This window comes from Ovis aries, chromosome 5, assembly GCF_016772045.2.
Source record: "Ovis aries strain OAR_USU_Benz2616 breed Rambouillet chromosome 5, ARS-UI_Ramb_v3.0, whole genome shotgun sequence".
Classification (NCBI taxonomy): Eukaryota; Metazoa; Chordata; class Mammalia; order Artiodactyla; family Bovidae; genus Ovis; species Ovis aries.
The window spans coordinates 17,131,304-17,139,351 of record NC_056058.1 but is presented as its reverse complement, the minus strand read 5'-3'; positions in this window follow the sequence as shown (position 1 = coordinate 17,139,351).

Sequence of the window (8,048 nt, the reverse complement as noted above, 5' to 3'; positions counted from 1 at the left end):
GCCCTCCTCGAGGGGATCTTCCCAACCAGCTAATATGGTTCTACTGTAGAGCATGGGGAATTACATTAAATATCCTGTAATAACCTATAATGGAAGAGAATCTGAAAAATATATGTATGTTTTTCAAGACACCTGAAGCTAACACAACATTGTCAATCAACTATACTTCTATTTGAGTCCCTTGGACAGCAAGGAGATCAAACCAGTCAATCCTAAAGGAAATCAGCTCTGAATACGCATTGGAAGGACTGATGCTAAAGCTGAAGCTCCAATACTTTGGCCACCTGAGGCAAAGAGTCAACTCATTAGGAAAGACCCTGATGCTGGCAAAGACTGAGGGCAGGAGGAGAAGGGGGCGGCAGAGGATGAGATGGTTAGTTAGCATCACCAACTCAATGGACATGAGTTTGAGCAAACTCCAGGAGATAGTGAAGGACAGGGAAGCCGGGTGTGCCTCAATCCATGTGGTCTCAAACAGTCACACAACTTAGTGACTGAGCAACACCACTTCGATTTTAAAAGTACCATTTGTTAGATTCATTAAACCCAACACAGGAGGTTACAACAAAGTCCATTATGTTTAAATATATATTTTTTTAACTTTCTATTTTATATGGAGTATAGTCGATTAACAATGTTATCAGGTGGACAGCAAAGGGACTCAGACATGTATATGAAATATACTTATTAAAATGCTTTAAAAAAATACAGCTTAGTGATTCATCCTTGAATGAATGGATAAACAAAATGGAGTCTACCCACACAATGAGGTATTATTCAACCTTAAAAAGGAAGGAAATTCTGACACAGGCTACAATGATGTGAATGAACCTTAAAGATATTGTGCTCAGTGAGATCAACTAGAGAGGGAAGGACGAATATTGTGTGATTCTACTCAGGGCCCTGGGGGGTCAGATTCATAGAAACAGAAAGGAGGTGGTAGGTGCCACCAGCAGGGAGAGGGGGAGTCGGTGTTTCGTGGGGACAGAGTTTCAGTTTGGGAAGATGAGAAAGTCCAGGAGATGGATGGTGGGGATGGTTTCACAACAAAGTGAAAGTACTTAATGTTACTGAGCTTTGCACTTAAAAATGGTTAAATGGTGGTACTTCCCTGGTGGTCCAGCGGCTAAGAGTCTGGAGGGGGTGTGGCTTTGATCCCTGGTCTAGGAACTAAGATCCCACATGTCACATGGCGCTGCCAAAACAAAAAACCAAAGGGAAAAGAAAAAAGGCTAAAAGGTAAGTTTCATGTTTACTATATTTCACCACAATAAAAAATTGCTTTCAAACACTTGCAAGACAAGAACTTCAAAAAGACTCCTGAAATAGAGCTATACCCAAGCAAACAAACAGAACTTAGGGTTCCACCTCTGTGTGTATCACCACATTAACAAGACCTCATCCCTCCAGTGATTTTGCAATAGTAACAAGGGTCAACCGTATTTTAAGCCGCCTGAGGCAATGTGACCTGATATGAAAATGTCTGTGGTTCTCTACTTGAGACAAAGCCACAAAAACTTCATTCATAATTGAGGAAATGATAAATATCAGTTAGAGTCAGTGAGAATAAAGATATGAGGGTTTCCCCCCTCATTGGTACATTGGACACCCTGAATTTTATCATTAGATCTCCCAAGCAGTGCATGGATTCCAGGCCAAAGTTCACGGAAAGGTTTTTGGGAGAGAGATGAAATGTAAATTATCTAGATGCTAAGTTCCACTCTGCCGGCCTGCCCTTTCCCACCACAATGCCTCACTGATTCCTAGTCTCCCGAGAGGAAGAAACTTTATTGAACCCATACTGTGTGCTAGGCACGTCTAGGCTCTGGGGACACCTTGGGGTCGGGGTGGGGGAAGAAGTGGTCCATGCCCTTGGGGCCTCCTGAGCTGGACAGGGAGAAGGCATCCAACCCATCTTCCCACACCTCTCCCCACACCCGCACAGCCACTCTTTGGAGCACCCATTACATGGCTGTTCCCACAACAAACACATCTTGGTGGTCGTCTGATCCGCGTCTTAAAACAACCGTTCCCGGTAGGTCTATTGCCGTTGTTCAGTCCCTCACTCGTCTTCACCTCACTTTGGTCTGGCTTTGCTGTTTATCCAAATTGGCCAGAAGTCAGCAAAGTTTTTCCTGTGAAGGACCAGAGAGTAAAATACTGTCCGACAATGGACCATAGTGTCTTTATTACAACTATCTGATGCTGCCATTCCTTGTAACCCCAAAGCAGTCACAGGTGATACGTCAATAAATGAGTGTGGCTGTGTGTCAATAAAACTTTATTTACAAATCAGGCAGTGGGCTGGACAGTGATAGTAGTTTGCTGACCCTGGACATCGATGGTGTCAATATTTAGCTTTATTCTGGGTGCCTATGGGCTTCCCAGGTGGAGCTAGTTGAAGCAACCCACGTAGGAGAGGCAGGAGACTTGGATTCGATTCCTGGATCGGGAAGATCCCCTGGAGCAGGAAATGAAAACCCACTCCAGTATTCTTGCCTGGAGAATCTACTGGATAGAGGAGCCTGACAGATTATGGTCCATAGGGTTGCAAAGAGTCAGACACAACTGAAGAAACTTAGCACACAGGCACTGGTGACTGTCTCCAACACTTTTCTAAGCCAGTATATGGAACCCAAACTTTTTTATTTTGACCAAACCATGCAGCTTGGGGAAACCTAGCCCCCTGACCAGGGATCAAAACCATTCCCCCTCCAGTAGAAGCATGGAGACCTAACCACTGGACCACAAGGGATGTCCCCAAACTTTGTTCTTTTAAAGTGTGTTGCGGTCTCATTAAGCATTGCTATATCACAGTATGTTGAGTCCTCTGTCACTGTCAGGGGCTTCCCAGGTGGTTCAGTGGTAAAGATTCTGCCTGCCAATGCAGGAAATGCGGGTTTCATCCTTGGGTAGGGAAGTTCCCTGGAGAAGGAAATGGCAACCCAGTATCTAGTCCAGTATCCTTGCCTGGAGAATCTCACGGACAGAGGAGCCTGGGGGGCTCCAGTCCATGGGGTCGCAGAGTCAGACACGACTGAGCACAGCAGCTGTTATCAGACAAGCTGATCGCTGCCAATGTTCCCTGCAAACAGGCAAGGACGCCTTATACATTAGTGGCTGTGAACACAGAGCGGGGGTGGGGGGGTGGGGGTGGGGGAGTCTGAGTGAGTGCTGGGTTCAGATCCTTCTGATACTTGCCAGCTATGAGCCGGGGCCACGGGCGAGTCTTCTGAGCCATGCCTCAGCTTCCTTCCCTTGTAACATAGCCACGGTAACAGCACCTGCTTCATGGGACTGATGAAAGGATTAGGTGATGGGGCATCCCTGGGTCCATGCTTCCACCACAAGGGGGCACAGGTTTGATCTCTGGTCAGGGCCAAAAGAGTTGAGCCATTTCAAATCCTAAAAGATGATGCTGTGAAAGTGCTGCACTCAATATGCCAGCAAATTTGGAAAACTCAGCAGTGGCCACAGGACTGGGAAAGGTCAGTTTTCATTCCCATCCCAAAGAAAGGAAATGCCAAAGAATGCTCAAACTACCGCACAATTGCACTCATCTCACACGCTAGTGAAGTAATGCTCAAAATTCTCCAAGGCTTCAACAGTACCGTGACATTCCAGATGTTCAAGCTGGTTTTAGAAAAGGCAGAGGAACCAGAGATCAAATTGCCAACATTCACTGGATCATTGAAAAAGCAAGACAGTTCCAGAAAAATATCTATTTCTGCTTTATTGACTATGGCAAAGCATTCGACTGTGTGAATCACAACAAACTCTGGAAAATTCTGAAAGCGATGGGAATACCAGACCACCTGACCTGCCCCTTGAGATGCAGGTCAGGAAGCAGCAGTTAGAACTGGACATGGAACAACAGACTGGTTCCAAATTGGGAAAGGAGTACATCAACACTGTATATTGTCACCCTGCTTATTTAACTTATATGCAGAGTACATCATGAGAAACGCTGGGCTGGAGGAAGCACAAACTGGAATCAAGATTGCCAGGAGAAATATCAATAACCTCAGATATGCAGATGACACCACCCTTATGGCAGAGAGTGAAGAGGAACTAAAGAGCCTCTTGATGAAAGTGAAAGAGGAGAGTGAAAAAGTTGGCTTAAAGCTCAACATTCAGAAAACTAAGATCATGGCATCCGGTTCTATCACTTCATGGCAAATAGATGGGAAAACAGTGGAAACAGTGGCTGACTTTATTTTTGGGGGCTCCAAAATCACTGTAGATGGTGATTGCAGCCATGAAATTAAAAGACGCTTGCTCCCTGGAAGAAAAGCTATGACCAACCTAGACAGCATATTCAAAAGCAGAGACATTACTTTGCCAACAAAGGTCTGTCTAGTCAAGGCTACGGTTTTTCCAGTAGTCACGTATGGATGTGAGAGTTGGACTATAAAGAAAGCTGAGTGCCAAAGAATTGATGCTTTTGAACTGTGGTGTTGGAGAAGACTCTTGAGAGTCCCTTGGACTGCAAGGAGATCAAACCAGTCCATCCTAAAGGAAATTAACCCTGAATATTCATTGGAAGGACTGATGCTGAAGCTGAAACTCCAATACTTTGGCCACCTAATGCGGAGAGCTGACTCATTTGAAAAGACCCTGATGCTGGGAAAGATTGAAGGCTGGAGGAGAAGGGGATGGCAGAGGATGAGATGGCTGGATGGCATCACCAATTCAATGGACATGAGTTTGGGTAAACTCCAGGAGTCGGTGATGGACAGGGAAGCCTGGCAGTGCTGCAGTCCATGGGGTCGCAAAGAGTCAGACACAACTGAGTGACTGAACTGAACTGAACTGGGGCCAAAAAAAAAAAAAAGACTAGGTGACTTCATTGAAAGGGTTTCTAAGAGCTTCTAGGGTAACTGCAAAGAACAGGAACTTCTGGATCTTTTCAGACATGGAGAAGAAACACTCTCACTCTTACTAAATACTGCCAGAGATTTTTTTTGTCCAAAAGTGTATCCCTGTTTGCACTCCCCCCGGAAGTGAACAGAAGGGCTTACTTCCCACATCTCTACCACCATGCTACTTTCTCTTTCTTAATTTGTATTGATGTGTAATTCACAAGCACTAAAGTCTATAAAGCTTAAAGGGACAGCTCAGTGGGTTTGGGGGCATGTACACACTCTTTGTGACCCAGAGATCAAATCTGGGTCTTCTACATTTGCAGCCAGACTCTTTACCATCTGAGCCACCAGGGAAGCCGTTCATATTTCACACACTCCTGTAACCAACTTCCTTACTGAGATACATTAGAGGTGATTCCAACCGCTACAAGTCTCCGAGGGCCCCCTTTTTGTCCCTACCCACAGGACAACCGCCCGCCTGGTTTCTCTCATCATAGCTTTAGTTTTGATGTTGAAACGTCATCAAAAGAGAACCAGTGTGTGGGTGTGTTTGCATCTGCCTTCTTTCCCTCAGCATCATGCCTGTGAGTTTCAACCACGTCCTTGTGAATATCAGTACTTCATCCTTGTTCCCATCTTTACGTACTGGGAGAAAGTTAAGTCTAAGCAGTAAGATGGAATGGGAAGAAGGCCAGTATGGTGGTCTCAAGCAGGTTGGCAAGCTATTCCTGTAAAGGGTTAGATAGTAAGTCTTTTCAGCTTTTCAGGATACAGGAGGTGTCCGTTGTGTAATTTTGCTTTAAACATGTACAGATTCTTAGCTTGTGAGTCATGCCAACAGACAAATTCTTTGAATAGTATTGGCCCTCGGGCTGGTTTGCAGACTTTTACTCTAAATCATTTTACCACACTGCCTGACACACAGCAAGTATTCATTTCTGAGAGTTGACAGGCAAATTTTCCATGGCATCTAATTTTGAATTTATTTTTATGCGTTCTTTTTCTTACTACTACCCCAAAATGTTTAATCTTTTGTTTTTTTTTATTTTTGAAAAATAATTGATGTACAATAGAGCATTAAACTTAGGTGTACAACATAACGATTTGATGTATGTATATATTGGGCTTCCCTGGTGGCTCAGATGGTAGAAAATCTGCCTGCAATGCCAGAGACCCGGGTTTGATCCCTGGGTTGGGAAGATCCCCTGGAGAAGGAAATGGCAACCCACTGCAGTATTCTTGCCTGGAGAATTCCATGGACAGAGGAGCCTGGTGGGCTACAGTTCATGGGGTCACAAAGAGTTGGACAAGACTGAGTGGCTAACACACGCAATAATATATTGAATATATCGTGAAAGGACCACAATACATCCAGGTAACATCTATCACCTCACACAGGTAAACATTTTTCTTTTCTTATGATGAGAACTTTAAGACCTACTCTCAGCAACTTTCAAATACCCAATGCAACACTGTTCTATTAATGTAACTTTATTTATTTCTGGCTGCACGGGGTCTCCTTTGCTGCTCAGGCTTTTCTGTTTGTGCTGAGCAGGGGCCACCCTCTAGTTGCAGCGCACCGGCCTCTCACTACAGTAGCTTCTCTTGTTGCAGAGCATGGGCTCTAGGGTATCTGGGCTTCAGTGGTTGTAGCTCGAGGGCTCCGGAGCGCAGGCTCAGTAGTTGTGGCATGTGGAATCTTCCTGGATCAGGGATCAAACCCCTGTCTCCTGCATTGGCAGGCAGATTCTTTACCACTGAGCCACCAGGGAAGGCCCTGATGTGAATCATTTTTAAAAGTCTTTATTGAATTTGTTACAACACTGCTTCTGTTTTATGTTTTGGTGTTTTTCTGGCCATAAGGTGGGATCTTAGCTCCTTAACCAGGGATTGAACCATGCAGGTGCAATGCACCTCCTGCGTTGCAAGATGAAGGTCTTAAACACTGGACCACCAGGGAGGTCCTGACCTTAGGATCTTTAAGTACACCACGCCACAGAATCTTTGCACAGAACTGCACTGAGCTGGTTATCAATGAAACTGAGGGCTAGAGAGGCAAAAGACCCCACCCAGGGTCACACAGCAGGGACCAAGGAGCTGGCCAGTGGACCCACGCCCCATCACCAAGCTGGAGCCCAGCATGGCCAGGCCAGCCCAGGATGACGAGCCCTTGAGAGCACATCATAAACAGAATGAGCACAACGTCTTGCCATCACCAACACGGCTGAGAGTAGGCGGATCCTTCCCCGCTGCGTGCTCCATCTATAAAGCTCAATACCAGGGACTTCCCTGGCAGGCCAGTAGTCAAGATTTCACACTCCCAATGCAGGGTGCCCGAGTTCGACCCCCAGCAGGGGAACTAAGATCCCACATGCCACATGGCACAGCCGAAAAAAATTAATGAAATAAAGCACAAGACCAAAAAGGTTTTTATGTGAAGTGTACAGAATGGCCCTGGGCCAAAGTGGGTGGAGAATTTGGTTGCTGTGTTTTCTCTGTAAGCAAACATTAGCACAGCAGTGGGAACACGGCCAGTCCCAGAAATGGATAGAAATTTTGGAAACCCCAAACTGGCAACCTTGAACTCCTCAAAGCCAGGACAAGTTCCCTGAGTCTGCTGTAACAAACGGCCACAAACACAGCGGCTGGAAACCGCACATGTTATCATCTGACGGTTCTAGGGGTCAGAAGTCTGGAGTCTTTTATATAATTTATATGCATATATGTTATATGTGTGTGTATGTGTGTGTGTGTTAGTTGCTCAGTCGTGTCTGACTCTTTATGACCCCAGGGTCTGTAGTCTGCCAGGCTCCTCTGTCCATGAGATTCTCCAGGCAAGAACACTGGAGTGGGTTGCCATTTCATTCTCCAGGGGATCTTCCAGACCTAGGGATCAAACCCGTGTCCCCTGCATTGGCAGGTGGATTCTTTACCACCTGAGCCACCAGGTAACGGGATCATTCTCTAGAAACATACTGATACGTCTCCAGTCAATACCGTTCAGGTGAAAAAAGACATTAATATGTCCGGTCAGTAATGTGTTAATTGAATCCCATTTGTAAAGTCTCCTTTGCCAGGTGAGAAATCGGGTCATCAGCATCTTTCGGGGGTCACACAGTTCCCCCACACGCCTGAGAAGGCCCAGCACAGGAAAAGTGGTAGGCTTCTCCCTTCCTCTGGCTG